An 18,882-nucleotide genomic window follows, 5' to 3' on the forward strand; every position below is an offset into this window, starting at 1 on the left:
TGGGGGACACTGAGTGAGCGAGAGTGGATCGACTTCTGTACCGCAGGACTTCTCAGGGCCTATGCTATGTCCATGTATGGTTTGGATTTGCTGAAAAGGTGTGTAGTGTGCTGGATCTCCCAGATGTATTTGATAATGGAATCCTTTTGTCATCAAGTTCTCAAAGGACGAATATTTATAGAACTCACTGGAGACTGCAGTTCTAAGGTGTCCACCGCTTCCCTAACTGGGTCATAGAGAACATGGCACATGGTTCACTGCAGCTCACAGTTCTGTGTGTACTTTTTAGTCTGGCTGTTTCCATCTGAACCAGCCGTCGTCCTTGCCTCTCTCTCTGCCTTCCTCTAATTTCCCACTTTTACTCTGCTGTGGTGTGAAATAGCAGACTTGGTAAGAATTGACTGTAAGGTCAGAACACAAGGCTCTGGGAGAGGCTCCCTGGGAGAGGCTCCCTGAGTGATGCGCACAGCCCTGAGTGATGTACACAGCCCTGGGATGTAGGTCTTGGCCTCGCTTTGCCTTTGTCATGTCCTCTCTAGACCAGGGTTTTATACCACCAGGGGCTTGCTAAAGCCTGTCCTTCTGATAAGGGGAGTTCTGCTGCATCAGTTTGGATTAGAGATGACAATTCTAACAGACTTCAGTTCTCAAGTCTGACATGTTCATTTGTGTGTGTGTGTAAATGATCTCAGATATCTAATTATTTGATTTTTTTGATTATTGAATTTTGATTATTTGGGTTTTTATTATTATTATTATTATTACTAAGTCACTTATAATGCCTCCTAGTAGTCCCCGGGCAGAGCAGACTCTTACATACTAGACTACTAACCAAAGCGTTGGTGGTTTAAACCCACCCAGCAGCTCCATGGACGACAGACCTAGTGATCTGCTTTCAAAAGGTCATAGCCTAAAAACCCTACAGAGTAGTTCTACTCTGCCCGCTTGGGATCACCATGAGTCAAGATTCGACTCAATGGCAACTAACAATACAGTAATGCCTCCTGTTGTCGTCTACAGTACTACTCTTGTCTAGTTGGTGTTGTTGGCAGCGGTGGGTGGCAGAGGTGGCCTCAGGCCTTTGCAGCATTCTGCATAGGTGTAGGCCAAAGCCTCAACTCCCCATGCCATCTGAGTCCCTCAAAACCTTACTCCACCTCCAACTCCAAGGTCGTATCCCATTGCCCAGTCCCACACCCTATGGTCCAGTGGGCCTGCCTGCTCGCTGCTCCCCACACGTGGGTTCACGCCACGGGCCCTGCTGGAAAGCCCTCCCCTCTTCTCCTTTCTGCTGTGAAAAATTCTTCCGACTCATCAAGGTTCAGGGCAAATGTTTGCTGTGGGCTCCCTGTGCTTCCTCTCTCCTGCGGCACAGTGTCCTCAGGGCTAACCTAGCCTTCCCAATTCTGCAGTCATTCCCGATGTGCTTCTGGCCGCACTCCTGGGCCCAGCACAGGGTCTGGCTGTAGCCAGTGTCACAAGTGCCTGTGGGAATGAAAGTGACTTGGAGATGCACTGTCTGCGTCAGCCTTCAGACCCTGTCAGACTGAGGCCACAGACTCGTTGTGATGAGACCCAGAAAGAAGCAACTGCCCTCCCCACTGCAGGCCTGGTTGGTTGCCTTTTTTTTTTTAATTGCAGCAGGTGGAATTCTTTTCCCAATCCCCTTTAAAATGGTAATTAGCCTGGGTGGCCAGGGCTCCAATTCTGTGCATACACATGCTCGTTTTAATGAATTCTCTGGAGGTCCAGAGGGGGACATGTTACTTTGTTTATTTTGTTTTCCAAACATGGTGGCAGAGAGATTTGGGAAGAAGACAAGATCCTCAAGGGTTTTGCGGGGCAGACTTAACCCTTACTGTTTCCAAGTTGCTCCCCAGCACCATGACTCCCTGCCACCCTCATAAACATCCTGTCACTCAGCAGTGGAGCCGCACAGCCTGCCCTGCCTTGATCAGCTAAGGTACCCAGACAGTGCCCAGGGTAGAAACATCCATTCTTTCTGCGTGTCCCTGTCTCTTTCCCACTCCACTTCTCTCCTCCCAGTCACTCATTCTGAAGACAGGTGTTTGTCAAGTACCTGCTCTGTGTGTAGAGTGGCAATTGGAGAGACCAAGAATCTAGCCCTGCCCTCAGCTGGGTCATGGAGGCTGAGAGGGGGGGTCATCCCCTATCCTGGGTGGCAGTTGGTAAATCCTCCATTTGCCTGGTACTCAACAGCATGAGGCCCCGAGAGGCTGGCCAGGACCCAGCTATGCAGAGCTAGGTCTCACTGCTAGACCTCTTGAGAGGCTCTGTCTGCTGGCAGGTCCCGGGAGATGCCACCTGTCCTCGTCAGCCTGGAGAAAAATACACTTGAATGGAGAGAAGAACAAATGACATCCACCCGAAAAGATTACTGTAAAGCTTTAGAAGATGCAGATGAGAAGGTACAGTTGGCAAACCAGATTTATGACTTGGTAGGCTGACACTTGAGAAAGCTGGATCAGAAACTGGCTAAGTTTTGAAACAGAGCTGGAAGCTGATAATGCTGGAATTGCCGAAATATTAGAGCCGATCTTTGGAATTAGATATCCCTTCATAGGCAGTGAATAATCACCACACTCATTCACATACTGCAATGGAAAAGAGGAGATACAGCCCAGATCCTCACCATACGACGACAGATGTTATCCCCGAGAAGTTTAAATCTGAAACTCTTCTATCTACTACGTCAGATGCTGCCAGGGAAAATGCACCCAGGAGTGGGAAGAACAATTCCACAGCCTCTTCTAATCATGCTTACAATGTGAATTTCTCCGGCCCGTGGCATCCTATAGCACTGGCTCACTATCTTCAGGACCTGGTGCCGGGGCAGTTACCATGGCAGAGCTCAAGCAGTTCAAGTTATAGCTCAGATGAAAGAGGGACAAAGAAACATCAAGTTTAAAAGCCAGTTATGAAGCATTTAAGGATAATGACTTGCGGCTGGGAAAAGAATTGCCAATGCTCAGGGTAACAACTGGCTACCCATCACCTTCAGCACCCAGGACTACATTAACACAGAACGCCAGGTCACCAGCAGCCGGCTGGCAGAGTGAGAAAGAGCAAAAGTAACCCCAAGTCTTCAAGCCAGCAGTCATCATCTTCCCCCTCCTCTTCTTCTTTGTCATGTTCTTCATCATCAACCACAGTACAAGAAATCTCTCAGCAGACAATAGTAGGACCAGAATCTGACTCAGTCAGGTCGATTGGACTTATGACCCAAATGAGCCACACTATTGCGTTTATAATCAGGTACAAGTCTGGTGTTTGTCTATAGAAGTGTAATCTGAATCAACAAAAAAAGAAAAAAAAGTATTTCGGCAGATTTCCCCAGTTTTATAAATCCTGGTGAAATTCCACAAGGATTTAGGTTTCATTGTCAGGCTGCAAGTGATTCTAGTCACAAGATTCCTATGTCAAACTTTGAATCTGGGCATGACCAAGCAAACGGGTCACAAAACGTTTATAGATTTATTCATCCCGACCCAGGGAACTGGCCACCTATCTACTCCAAGTCTGACGATAGACACAGAATCAACTGGCATTTGAAGCTTATAGCAAAGGCCTCAGAAATCAGGTACAACCTAGAACTTCTTACTGTGGAGGACCTTGTAGTGAGAATCTACCAGGAAAGTTTCCTCAAGGAGCCCTCTAAGACCTGGGTTTGGAACCTTCTAGATGTGGCCATGTGGGATTATTCTAGCAACACAAGGTGAAAGTGGCATGAAGAAAATGATATACGACATATTGCGTTGGGCAAATCTGCTCAAAAGACCTCTTTAAAGTGTTAAAAAGCAAACATGTCACTTTGAGGACTAAGGTGCGCTGACCCAAGCCATGGTATTTTCAATTGCCTCACATGCATGCAAAAGCTGGACAGTGAATAAGGAAGACTGAAGAAGAATTCATGCCTTTGAATTACGGTGTTAGTGTGAAGAGTATTGAATATACCACGGACTACCAGAAGAATGAACAAATCTGTCTTGGAAGAAGTATAGCCAGAATGCTCCTTAGAAGCAAAGACAGTGAGACTTTGTCTCATGTACTTAGGACATGTTATTAGGAGGGACCAGTCCCTGGAGAAGGACTATATGCTTGGTAAAGTAGAGGGCCAAGAAAAAAGAGGAAGACCCTCAATGAGATAGTTTGACACAGCCACCACAACAGTGGGCTCAAACATAACAACAATTGTGAGGATGGTGCAGGACCACCAGGCGGTGTTTCATTTTGTTGTAAATGGGGTCATTATGAGTTCGAACTGACTCGATGGCACCTAACAACAACAACAGAACTTCTGTGCTTTAGCTGTTGGCAAGAAGATCGCGTGCTGCATCAGTAATTCTCTAGCCACTCTTTTTGGAATCCAACTCACAGAGGCTTATGTACCACTCCAAGATTATAAGGCCAGTAATAGTGTAACACCCAAAATGGTTGTGTTGGATGCAAGATGTTACCAGAAGCTAAGGGTTGAGAGTGCAGGATTTCCCCATTTCAACTCTTCTAATCAGGAACAAAGACGAAACACACCCAGTGGTGACTACCCATCTACGGTGAAAATTTCTGGCCAAAACAACAGTGTTCAGGGAAGAGGGATTACCCCGCTTACTGGAAAGCATTTCCATTTTCTCCAGCTATATTCACAAATCTCCAACTGGGAGACTGCGCTATCACCTTACAGGTTCCAAGAAGACAGATACAGATCTTTCTCTTCCTTATCTTAACTGGTACTTTTTTTCAATTTCTGGAAACATAACAACCCAACTTCCCCTCTAACAACAGTCATTAAACAGGTCACATCAATGATATATATATCATTACTGTAAAAACTACTTCATTTGTGTGGAAATTCTGTTTCATAGATTAAAAATACTTGCGGTTGGAGAAGAACTTGGATTTTTGCTTTTTTCTTGAGGGCTTATTCTACTTCCTGACTGTATGATGGGAATGCTATTAAAGTTTGAGTCATGTAAGAACAAACAAAGCAAAACAGAAAACACAATAGTTAGCCCTGGGTAGAATGGGAAAAAAAATATGGAGCAAAACTCAAATTCTTATTTAAAAAAAAAAAAAAAGCCAGACAAACTGAAACAGTAGAGAATAGAGGACCCTCCTGAGACCATCACCCTGAGACACTCTTTAAACCTAGAACCGAGGCTATCCTGAGATCATCTTTTAGCAAAATAGCAGAGTGACACACAAAATAAAGGATGTTACACATATGATCAGGGCCCTACTTAAAAATCATCAGTATGAGACCAGAAGGTCAACAATTACTCAAAAGCAAGGATAAGGTAAGGGGGCAGGGAAACTAGAGTACTGGAAATGGAGCAAATAGAACACAAAGAGAGTGTTGACACATTATGATAAATGTAACTAATGTCACTGAACAATATGTGTGGAAATTGTCAAATGGGAACCTGACTTGCTCTGTAAACTTTCATCAAAATCTCAATACAATATGTAAGAGGCGGAGCCAAGATGGTGGAATAGACAGATGGTTCCAGCGAGCCCAATTTACAACAAAGACAGAAAAAAACAAATGAAACAAGTATATTTGTGACAAGCTGGGAGCCTGAGCTTCAAAGGCAAGCTTAGAAAATGAACTGAGGGGCAGGGGAGAAAGAGACCGTTCAGAAGCGGAGAGGAGTTACTGGACCTGAATTGCCAGGAGCCCTCAGGCACCATTCCCGGAGCGGTGCTGGCAGCGGGCTGGTCCTAGCTTTGGGCCAGTTTCCTCAGGGAAAAGCAGCCAGCCGCGCAGCCCACTCCCACCTCTGGAATCTGAGGAGAAGGGCGCTCTCGGCAAAAGCTAAGTACTTGCATATATTTTAATGCGCTCCGCCCCCCCCCTCCCCCCCCCCCCCCCCCCCCCGCAAACCAGCTTCAGCGGCTGAATTCCCTGGGCCTGAGATAGGCCCTTTTGAGCACCTAGAGCCATCCTCCCGGCCTTGGGGAAAGAAAAAATTTGCATTTGGGGGAAAAGATAATTTGTTAGCTCCACTAACTGGGGGAGCTCAGGACAGAAGCAGCTCCTGTCCAGGCATAAACCGTCCATGGACTTTGAGGACATTTCCCCTCTACATGGACCTGTGTGGGCCTATTTCGGGAGAATAGGCCCTCGTTGGCAGACTCCGACCATTTCAGCTGTGGGGTGGAGATGTGGGTGTTTGATGTTTGACATTGCTTTGCCTATTAAACAAGGTCCCCACCTACCCACATCAGGGACCTAAGGACTGGTAGCTCCACTCAGGTCACCCAGCCACCTGTGACAGGGGTCCAAAGATAACTGATACCTCCCAGTTCTTACAACCAAAAACTTTGGGTGCCCAGGGTCCATCTGCAGAACCCACCCACCTGCACACTCTAGGGAACAGGGATGCGCTTTCCTCAGAGACACTCAGGGCTCGGTTCTCAGCCCCCTGCCTTGTTCAGAGTGTGACCCCTGCTACAATCAGATACCAGTAAATATGCCAATCACCACTGCCCCTCTAAGACTGGAGGACAGAGCCTGTACCACACACTTGATGATCAGCTACCTGGAAACCTGAGCTGAATTCATGCAAGAAAACTGAATGGACTCCTAGACTGATACACCTGATAACAGCTCTAGCCATCTGGGGACCGGACGTCAGAGCTCCAAAGGCGAAAATAATCAAGCTAGCTCACTCAAGCAACCCATGTGGGTATACCAAAACAAAACAAAGCAAGAAGCTACGACATAGTAAGCAAGCATAAACTAATACAATAACTTATAGATGGCTCGGAGACAACAGTCAATATCAAGTCACATAAAGAAACAGGCCATGATCACCTCAACAGGCTCTCAAAACAAAGAATCCAGGGATCTAGATCAAAGTGCATTCCTGGAATTACCAGATGCAGAATACAAAAGTTTAATATACCGAACCCTTCAAGACATAAAGAAGGAAATGAGACAATATGCAGAACAAGCCAAGGAACACACAGATAAAGCAACTGGAGAAATTAGGAAGATTATTCAGGAACATAATGAAAAGTTTAATAAGCTGGAAAAATCCATAGACAGGCAGCAATCAGAAATTCAGAAGATTAACAATAAAATTACAGAAGTAGACAACTAAATAGAAAGTCAGAGGAGCAGAATTGAGCAAGTAGAAGGTAGAATTTCAGAACTCGAAGATAAATCACTTGGCACTAATATATTTGAAGAAAAATCAGATGAAAGAATTAAAAAAGTGAAGAAACCTTAAGAATCATGTGGAAGTCTATCAGGAGAAATACCTACGATTGATTGGAGTACCAGAACAGGGAGGGATAACGGAAAATACAGAGAGAATTGTTGAAGATTTGTTGGCAGAAAACTTCCCTGGTATTGTGAAAGATGAGAGGATATCTCTCCAAGATGCTCATCAAACTCCACATAAGGTAGATGTTAAAAGAAAGTCACCAAGACATATTATAATCAACCTTGCCAAAACCAAAGATAAAGAGAGAATTATAAGAGCAGCAAGGGATAAATGAAAAGTCACCTACAAAGGAGAGCCAATAAGAATAAGCTCGGACTACTCGGCAGAAACCATGCAGGCAAGAAGGCAATGGGATGACATATTTAAAAAATTGAAGGAAAAAAATTGCCTGCCAAGAATCATATATCCAGCAAAACTGTCTCTTAAATATAAAGGTGAAGTTAAGACATTTCCAGATAAACACAAGTTTAGGTAATTTGTAAAAACCAAACCAAAACTGTAAGAAATACTAAAGGGAATTCTTTGGTTAGAAAATCAATAATGTCAGGTATCAACCCAAGACTAGAACACTGGGCAGAGCAACCAGAATTCAACCCAGAGAGGAAAATCCAAAAAAAACAAAGCAAGATTATAAAAAAAAAAAGCTCAAAACAGGGTAACAGCGACGTTATTATATAAAAGAAGACTACATTAGACTAATAAAGAGGGACTAAGAAATGTAATCATACACCTTCATAAGAAGAGGCAGATACCGCGATACGAAGAAATAAAAGTTAGGTTTCAATTTAGAAAAATAGGGGTAAATAATAAGGTAACCACAAAGGAGACAAACTATCCTACTCATCAAATAAAATACAAGGGAAAAATACAGACTCAGCAGAAACAAAATTAACAACAACAAATATGAGGGAAGGACAATATATAAAGATAATCTACTCAGCACATAAAATTAAGTGGGAAAAAGAAACTGTCAACAACACACAAAAAAAGAGATCAAAATGATAGCACTAAATTCATACCTATCCATAATTACCCTGAATGTAAATGGACTAAATGCACCAATAAAGAGACAGAGAGTGGCAGAATGGATTAAAAAATAAGATCCATCTATATGCTGCCTACAGTCTAAGGTGTGTCTCTTGTAGGCAGCGTATAGATGGATCTTATTTTTTAATCCATTCTGCCACTGTTTGTCTCTTAATTGGTGCATTTAGTCCATTTACATTCAGGGTAATTATGGATAGGTATGAATTTAGTGCTATCATTTTGATGTCTTTTTTTGTGTGTTGTTGACAGACACACCTTAGACTAAGAGACACAAACTAAAACTCAAAGGATGGAAAAAAAATATATCAAGCAAACAACAATCCAAAAAGAGCAGGAGTGACAATATTAATTTCTGACAAAATAGACTTTAAAGTTAAATCCATCGGAAAGGATAAGAAAGGACACTATATAATGATTAAAGGGACAATACACCAAGAAGATATAACCATATTAAATATGCACCCAATGACAGGTGTGCAAGATTCATAAAACAAACTCTATCAGCATTGAAAAGTGAGATAGGCAATGCCACAATAATAGTAGGAGACTTCAACACACCACTTTCAGCAAAGGACAGGACATCCAGAAAGAAGCTCAATAAAGACACGGAAGATCTAAATGCCACAGTCAACCAACTTGACCTCATAGACATATACAGAACACTCCACCCAACAGCAACCAAATATACTTTCTTCTCTAGTGCACATGGAACATTCTCTAGAATAGGCCACGTATTAGGTCATAAAGCAAGCCTTAGCAGAGTCCAAAACATTGAAATATTACAAAGCATCTTCTCTGACCATAAGGCCATAAAGGTCAAAATCAATAACAGGAAAAGAAATCAAACACTTGGAAACTGAACAATACCCTGCTCAAAAAAGACTGGGTTATGGAAGACATTAACGATGGAATAAAGAACTTCATAGAATCCAATGAGAATGAAAACACTTCGTATCAGAACCTTTGGGCCACAGCAAAAGCGGTGCTCGGAGGCCAATTTATATCAATAAATGCTCACATCCAAAAAGAAGAAAGGACCAAAATCAAAGAATTATCCCCAGAACTTGAACAAATAGAAAAAGAGCAACAAAAGAAACCATCAGGCACCAGAAGAAAACAAATAATAAAAATTAGAGCTGAACCAAATGAAATAGAGAACAGAAAAACAATTGAAAGAATTAACAAGACCAAAAGCAGTTTTTTTGAAAAAATCAACAAAATTGATAAACCACTGGCCAAACTGACAGAAGAAAAACAGGAAAGGAAGCACATAACCCGAATAAGAAATGAGATGGGCGATATTACAACAGACCCAACTGAAATTAAAAGAATCATATCCAATTACTATGAAAAATTGTACTCTAACAAATTTGAAAACCTAGAAGAAATGGATGCATTCCTAGAAACACACTGCCTACCTAAACTAACACAAACAGTGGTAGAACAACTGAATAGACCCATAACAAAAGAAGAGATTGAAAAGGTTAAAAAAAAAAAAAAAAAAAACTCCCAACAAAAAAAGCCCTGGTCCAGACGGCTTCACTGCAGAGTTCTACCAAACTTTCAGAGAAGAGTTAACACCACCACTGCTAAAGGTAGTTCAGAGCATAGAAAAGGACGGAATACTACCAAACTCATTCTATGAAGCCACCATATCCCTGATACCAAAACCAGGTAAAGACACCACAAGAAAAGAAAATCATAGACCTATATCCCTCATGAACGTAGATGTGAAAATCCTCAACAAAATTCTAGCCAATAGAATTCAACAACATATCGAAAAAATAATTACCCATGACCAAGTGGGATTCATACCAAGTATGCAGGGATGGTTCAACATTAGAAAAACAATTAATGTAATCCACCATATAAATAAAACAAAAGGTAAGAATCACATGATTTTCAATTGATGCAGAGAAGGCATTTGACAAAGTTCAACACCCATTCATGATAAAAACTCTTAGCAAAATAGGAATAGAAGGAAAATTCCTCAACATAATAAAGGGCATTTATACAAAGCCAACAGCCAACATCACCCTAAATAGAGAGAGCCTGAAAGCATTCCCACTGAGATCAGGAACCAAACAAGGATGTCCTTTATCACCGCTCTTATTCAACATTGTCTTGGAGGTCCTAGCCAGAGCAATTAGGCTACATAAAGAAATAAAGGACATCCAGATTGGCAAGGAAGAAGTCAAGGTATCTCTATTTGCAGATGACATGATCTTATACACAGGAAACCCTAAGGAATCCTCCAGAAAACTACTGAAACTAATAGAATAGTTTAGCAGAGTATCAGGATACAAGATAAACATACAAAAATCAGTTGGATTCCTCTACGCCAACAAAAAGAACATCGAAGAGGAAATCACTAAATCAATGCCATTTACAGGAGCCCCCCAAAAGATAAAATACCTAGGAATAAATCTTACCAGAGATGTAAAAGACTTATACAAAGAAAACTACAGTACACTTCTGCAAGAAACCAAAAGAGACTTACATAAGTGGAAAAAACGTACCTTGCTCATGGATAGGAAGACTTAACATTATAAAAGTGTCTATTCTACCAAAAGCAATCTATACATTTAATGCAATTCCGATCCAAATCCCAACAACATTCTTTAATGAGTTGGAGAAACAAATCACCAATTTCATATGGAAGGGAAAGAGGCCCTGGATAAATAAGGCATTACTGAAAAAGAACAAAGTGGGAGGCCTCACTCTACCTGATTTTAGAACCTATTAATACTGCCACAGTAGTCAAAACAGCCAATGGAACAGAACTGAGAATCCAGACATAAATCCTTCCGCATATGAGCAGTTCATATTTTACAAAGGCCCCAAAACGGTTAAATGGGGAAAAGACAGTCTTTTTAACAAATGGTGCTTCCATAACTGGATATCTATCTGCAAAAAAATGAAACAGGACCCATACCTCACTCATGCACAAAAACGAGCTCAAAATGGATCAAAGACCTAAATATAAAATCTGAAATGATAAAGATCATGGAAGAAAAAATAGGGACAACGTTATGAGCCCTAATACATGGCATAAACTGTATACAAAACATTATTAAGAATGCAGAAGAAAAACTAGGTAACTGGGAGCTCCTAAAAATCAAGCACCTATGCTCATCCAAAGACTTCACCAAAACAGTAAAAAGACTACCTACAGAGTGGGAAAAAGTTTTTAGCTATGACATTTCCGATCAGCTCCTGATCTCTAAAATCTACATGATCCTGCAAAAACTCAACTGCGAAAAGACAAATAACCCAATTTAAAAATGGACAAAAGATAAGAATAGACACTTCACTAAAGAAGACATTCGGGTAGCTAACAGATATATGAGGAAATGTTCACCATCATTACCCGTTAGAGAAATGCAGATCAAAACTACAATGAGATTTCATCTCACTCCAACGAGGCTGGCATTAATGCAAGAAACACAAAATAATAAATGTTGGAGAGGCTGTGGAGAGATTGGAACACTTCTGCACTGCTGGAGGGAATGTCAAATGGTACAACCACTTTGGAAATCGATTTGGCGCTTCCTTAAAAAGCTAGAAATAGAACTACCATACAATCCAGCAATCCCACTCCTTGGAATATATCCTAGAGAAATAAGAGCCTTTACACCAACAGATACGTGCAGACCCATGTTTATTGCAGCACTGTTTACAATAGCAAAAAGATGGAAGCAACCAAGGTGCCCATCAACGGATGAATGGATAAATAAATTATGGTATATTCACACAATGGAATACTACGCATTGATAAAGAACAATGAGGAATCTGTGAAATATTTCATAACATGGAGGAACCTGGAAAGCATTATGCTGAGTGAAATTAGTTGCAGAAGGACAAATATTGTATAAGACCACTATTATAAGAACTTGAGAAATAGTTTAAACTGGGAAGAAAACATTCTTTTGTGGTTACGAGAGGAGGGAGGGTGGGAGAGGGGCATTCACAAATTAGATAGTAGATAAGAACTACTTTAGGTGAAGGGAAAGACAACACACAATACAGGGGATGTCAGCACAACTGGACTAAACCAAAAGCAAAGAAGTTTCCTGAATAAACTGAATGCTTCGAAGGCCAGTGTAGCAGGGGCAGGGGTTTGGGTTCTACGATTTCAGGGGGCATCTAAGTCAATTGGCATAATAAAATCTGTTAAGAAAACATTCCGCATCCCACTTTGAAAAGTGGCGTCTGGGGTCTTAAATGCTAGCAAGCAGCCATTTAAGATGCATCAATTGGTCTCAACCCACCTGGATCAAAGGAGAATGAAGAACACCAAGGACACACAACAACTATGAGCCCCAGAGACAGAAAGGGCCACATGAGCTAGAGACTACATCATCCTGAGACCAGAAGAACTAGATGGTGCCCGGCCACAACCGATGACTTCCCTGACAGGGAGCACAACAGAGAACCCCTGAGGGAGCAGGAGAGCAGTGCGATGCAGACCCCAAATTCTCATAAAAAGACCAGACTTAATGGTCTGACTGAGACTGGAAGGACCCCGGTGGTCATGGCCCCCAGACCTTCTGTTGGCCCAGGACAGGAACCATTCCCGAAGCCAACTCTTTAGACATGGATTGGACTGGACAATGGGTTGGAGAGGGGTGCTGGTGAGGAGTGCGCTTCTTGGATCAGGTGGACACTTGAGACTATGTTGGCATCTCCTGCCTGGAGGGGAGATGAGAGGGTAGAGGGGGTTAGAAGCTGGCAAAATGGACATGAAAAGAGAGAGTGGAGGGAGGGAGCGGGCTGTCTCATTAGGAGGAGAGTAATTGGAAGTATGTAGCAACGTGTATATAAGATTTTATGTGAGAAACTGACTTGATTTGTAAACTTTCACTTAAAGCACAATAAAAATTATATAAAAAAATATTAATTAAAAAAAAGTGTAAAAATGACATGGGGGTGGTGTCTGACCACCTCTGACTTCACAAGGAGGAAGGAGAATCAAGATCAGCAGCCCAAGGCTGATTGCCGTGTAGGGAAGGTGAGACATGCATCCACCCTCCAAGGTTTTTACCTATCCCTACACCATCCCTCCCATGGCACTCTCTACTTCTCTGCTGGGTTCAGTAATTCATTGCTGTGGCCACACAGAACTCACAGACCATACTCGTGGTTATGGGGTTTGTTAGGGAAGTAACAGGAGCCCTGGTGGCACGGTGGTTAAAGTGCTAGGCTGCTAACTAAAAGGTCAGCGGTTCGAATCCACCCAGAAAACCCTTTGGGGCAGTTCTACTGTGTCCTGTGGGGTCACTACAAGCCAGAATCAACTTGACAGCAACGGGTTGTGTGGGTTGAGCAGGTTATACGATTCAGCTTCAGGAATACTCAGGGATCACAGTGTGTGAAACGTGTGGCTGTTGATGATCTGAAGTCTCTTCTTGTGGGGCAACACGTTCTGCTAACGCTCAGCCAGCCAGACCTCAGGCAGGTGGTCTGTGTGTGTGCACGTGCGTGTGCGCACCTGTGCTTCTGGCACGTATAGTTCTTCTGTAATAGGAAAGTGCTTCATTCATGTTGAGACCACGTTCATACAGCTTTTAAAGTCTAGAAAATGGAAAGTTATTGGCCAGAAATACAGTTGATAGAAATGTGCATTACTACACACCGTACCAAAAGCAAACCAAACCCGTTGTGATCAAGTCGATTTACTCATAGAAACCCTATAGGACAGAGTAGGACCGCCCTGTAGGGTTTCCAAGGAGTGGCCGGTGGATTCAAACTGCCAACTTTTTCGTTAGCAGCCTGAGCTCTTAACCACTGCGCCACATCCTGTGCAGAAAAGCACAAACAAACTAAGTCAATAATGATGAAGTGAAACTAACAATAACTTGTCATTTAAAAGTACGAATAGCAGCAAGTGAAGAGCAGCAGCAGCGGGGCAGCCCTGCTGGGAACCCCTGCTAAAGCAGGATCCTTAGGGGAAATCGGGGGCATCCCGGCTGTCCCTCCCTCTGTCCTTGTGCAGGCAGTGGCTTTGCAACCCTGCCAGATGATGCTTGGCTTCCAGACTTCTGGGAGAACACTGAATTCCAGTCCTTGGTTGTCTCTAACCACATGATGATTTTATTATATTAATACAGTAAAGTTCTATCTTTTGCAGACATCAGGCTCTACAGACAAAATGTGAGGTGACAGTCTTATACAGTGAAATTGCCCTGAATGCCAGTCAGTGCCCTGAGATGCCTTACCCTCAGATCCGCTGGGGTCTGGCCAGCACACTTCCTCCCATCCACCCCTCTCCTCTCCCTCTCTTTTCTCAAGCATACGTAGTCTGATGGCATGTTAATAATTAGGAATGTGGCCACCTTCTCATAAAAGCGGACTGTTGTTATTAGCTGACATCCAGTCAGCCTGTGGTGACCCCGTGCACAACAGAAGGAAACGCTGTCTGATCTGCACCATCCCCATGATGAGTTGGGATCGGACTGTTGTGATCCGTAGGGTTTTCACTGACTGGTTTTCAGTAGATCGCCAGGCCTCTCTTCACAGTCTGTCAGTCTGGAGACTTCGCTGAAGCCTGTTCAGCATCATAGCAGCACACAAGCCCGCTCTGACGGACGGGTGGTGGCTGTGCTCGAGGTGCATTGACCAGGAACTGAACCCAGATCTCTGCGTAGAAGGTGAGGATTCTACCACTGAGCCACACTGCCCCTTGAAAGCTAACTAGTAGTGGCTTAAACAAAGAATGATGTTTGGCTTTCCAGGTACAAGAAGTCATGGAGGCACTTGAGGTTGGCATAGCTGCTCAGTGATACTGTTGGGCGCCCCGGCTTTTGCTCTCACTCTTTCCTGCCTCCTTGGCATATGGGTTCTCCTCCCCCTGTAGGCCGACTGCTGCTGCTGCAGGCGTCACATCTGCGTCCCAGGCAGGAGGAGAAAGCAAGAGCTGTCCTAGAATCCCACCCTCAGCAGACTGCTGCTTGTGTCCTATTGGCTAGAATTGGGCCACGTGGTCACCCTTTGCCTCTAGAGAGGTTGGGACAGCAGTGTTTAGCATTTACAGTCTAAAAAATAGTGGCCAGCAAGGGAGAAGGGGTTGCCAATGGGTATGGGTTAGTCCACCAGTAGCTACATTTCCTAAGCTAAATGGGCTCATGATGTAGTTTCTCTGCCCCATATTTTAGTAATCCTTCCTAATACACATTTTAGGTTACCCATAGGTAGGTAGCTCTTACCAGTTGCCACGGAGTTGACTCTGACTCATAGTGACCCCAGGTGTGTCAGAGTAGAACTGTGCTCTACAGGGTTTTCAGTGGCCGATTTTTCAGAAGTAGGTCACCAGACTTTTCTTCTGAGGCACCTTTGAACGGACTTAAACACCAAACTTTCAGCTAGAGGAGCACGTTAACCATTCGTACCACCCAGGGACTTGACGTAACACCTGAACGTCCTCAGTAGTCCACACCTAGAGCATCTTTTGCTATAGAGCTAAGGAGAGAGCTTGCACACTTGGGTCCATTTGTAACCCTCCAGGAAACCAGTCAGGGAGCTTCCAACCACACATCCCTGGGCAATTAGGTGGCTTTTGAAGGGATTGACTGATTCTGATGACATTTAACTCCTTATTTAAAGTTTGAAGATGCATATGGTTTGGTCAGTAGTCATGAAATAAAAAAACAATAAATATTTAAATTGGGTGCGACCAAAGTACAAGCCACTCTCAGTGGGAGAATGGTGGCCACTGGGAAGGTGGAAGGTGCACCCTTGGAAGCTGAGGTGTCTGAAAGAATCCAGGTACCTGCACTGTGGCCCCATGAGCCAGCATCCCCTCCCCCAGAGCTCACTGCTAAGATTCAGGCAAGGACAACTCCTGCCCAGCATGTTTGCCAGGAGCTGCTGCTCCTCCCCCTAAAGCACCCACTTGCCAGCCTTAAATTTTGCCAGCGTCATTTGCATGCCAATTTGCATGCCTTTACCCGGATGCTTTAGTCTGATGGTTGGTGGTGCAGAGCACGAACAGCAGCTTCATTGTCGAGGGCTTGTCATGCCCAGCTGCTTTGTGCCACTTTCAGCTGCTTCCCCAGCCATGGGCCAAGGCTTAGCCCAGGCAAAATGAAGACACACATACTTGCCTTTTCATTATTTCTCTTCCTGAGAAGAGAATCTTGAGTCAGTTTATACAAATTACAATGCAGATTTCCACTGCAGACTTTATTACAGTGTCTTGTCAGAATGTCGGTACAAAATTACATTTCATAATAAATGCACATAGCAAGGAAGATTACAACGAGTGCCTCAGGAAACATCTCTTTCCTCGGGGATCAGCTGGGCCACTGGAAGCGTCTGTGCAGAGGGAGGCATGTAGTGTACAGTCGCTCTGTGCTATATGTCTGAACCCCTATTGCCACTGTTTAATAGCACGTTCGGAAAAGAAACATGTGGATGCGGCCCTGAAATCTGTGCGTGTTAAGTTTCCTCACATTTTGTATAAAATGAAGTGCCTGCTATTTTTCATAAGCAGTGCAGTTTGTCAGCTCAAAGATATTAAAGGAATAAACAAGCACTACTGGGTTTGGGACGACCTAATCCCAGCAGAATGCAGCCCAGCCTCCTCAGAGGGGTGTGACACAGTACAGGTGGCACATACGCCATAGTAGAGATGGTGAAGAGGGAGTCATGGACTGGCAGGAGGGTCCCCGAAGTCAAGACTGCTGCTTCTGTTGTCTTGATGTCCCATCCTTACATGCCAGTAGAATAGTTATGAACAAGAATAATTTACTCCAAACTTAGCAAGAGGAAATGAGGTACAGAGAATGAACTCTTTGACGAAGACTCCATGGCAGGCCAGAAGAGGGACATAACCTCCTTCGGAACCTACTCTCTGAGGGTCAGCTTTTCCTGAAGCTTTGGGAGCACAGTAGGGATTACAAGCAAAATAGCTCCTGGGTCATAGAAACACTGGCAAACATGGGCGAGATGAAATTGACCATGTCTCTTCAGCACAGGATTTCTCAGAACCTTTATATAAGAGTGTGTGTTATGGCTCTCCAGGGGGCTAGATATGTAACCTTTCCCAGGAATACTGTTCCCAGTTGCCTTTTTTCCTGAATACGGTCTCATAGGGCTTATACTTCACATGGCCAGACAGAGAAACATCATTAGAGGGTCTCCTATGGGGTTGGCTCTACAGTTTCTCTTGGAAAACCCAGGTCAGTTGGTCACAAACAATAATTGTTCATTTTTGTCTGTATAGCATATCACAGAATATAGAGTACCTTCTCGTATCGTAACTCATTTAATCCAACAATCCTAAAAGGACATTTGATTATCCTCATTTTGTGGATGAGGAAGGTGAGGTCCAGAGAGGCTGAGCCATTTTTCCAGGACACTAGCGTCTTCTGACTCAATCCAGTGTGCTTCTGAGCCCACCACAGAGCACTCAGACCCTACTAAGGCACTAGAACAAAGTCACTTAAAAAAGACCTTCTTTGGGGAAAGGAATTGGAAGTCATACGGGACCCCTCTGGGCACATGACGCCAGCCCGGCCTACTTCGGTGGACCACTCTGCTAGCTGTGCGCACAGCAGATCCTCTGGGAGTGGCTGTGGTCTGCCCTGGGAGGCATTGACAGGGAGGCTAGTTTCACTGGCAGAAATCGTCCCCGATCCTATTCCTTAGAAAGGCCTATGAAGACTCCTATTCACCCAGCCTACTGGATTCACTGGAGCTGTGTACATATCATGGATCTGGGTCTTATCTTTGAAGCTGAAGTGACTCCTTCCCCAGCCCCACACTCATACCTGCACAAGCATAATATCCCCATTTATACCCACATACACATACTTCTACATGCAGCTAAATACACAGTGACATGCACAAATATGTATGCGCATTCATACGTGGGCCACACACAGATGCACCCATACACGTGTTCCCATCAGTACACACTCATCCACCTAACTGCCCTGTTCTGACCATTGAGAAGCATGGTAGCTGGGAATCACCAAGGTTACTTGGGCATTTTGTATAAGAACGTGGTCTACCTGGGTAGGTAGTTATTGTTTTTGTCTGATATCACCATATGCCTCCAAAGAGGACCTGAAGTGGAAACCACAGATATGTATGTACCACAGATGTAGAGGAGAAAAAACTTGAGGGAGAAAGGAAGGTGGGGGAGATAGTGGCAGCAGAAATACTGCAAGGAGCTCAGCATTTAGCTCTGAGTCTCCTGACGGCCACAAGGAAAGGAAACACCAAGATGGTCCCAGGTAAGAAGCTCCCGGGTTTGCGTGGCGAGCCATACTTTGCTAGCACTTGATCAAAGTCATGCAGCAAGCCAGGGCCCATGGTCAGGGTTAGAACCCGGGGTTTCTTTGGGCCAGTATGCAAACAGGCATATGAAATGTCTTGGCAGGCAGGGTGTTAAAATGGCAGTGTGACCGGTGAGGCAGAGACATGCTTCGCATGGTAATTTGTGACACGGATTGTCACAGACAGCCAAAGTGTGATGCCCACCTTGTCTGGCTCAGCTGTGGCTGAAACCATCCTGGAGAGTTTGGGCAAAGCAGCCAGGGCCCGTGGCTGCTGAGGATGTGATTTGGCATAAGACAGAGT

General features: G+C 43.9%; 1 protein-coding gene and 1 pseudogene across 1 annotated transcript in view; both read left to right on the forward strand.

Moving 5' to 3' along the window:
- Positions 1-18,882, forward strand: part of RAB6B (RAB6B, member RAS oncogene family) — a 72,409-nt gene that overhangs the window by 30,504 nt on the left and 23,023 nt on the right. The gene's annotated exons all lie outside the window — the stretch shown is intronic.
- LOC104846838 (inhibitor of growth protein 3-like) lies at positions 2,317-3,514 on the forward strand (annotated as a pseudogene).

The sequence above is a fragment of the Loxodonta africana genome, chromosome 26, assembly GCF_030014295.1.
Source record: "Loxodonta africana isolate mLoxAfr1 chromosome 26, mLoxAfr1.hap2, whole genome shotgun sequence".
NCBI lineage: Eukaryota > Metazoa > Chordata > Mammalia > Proboscidea > Elephantidae > Loxodonta > Loxodonta africana.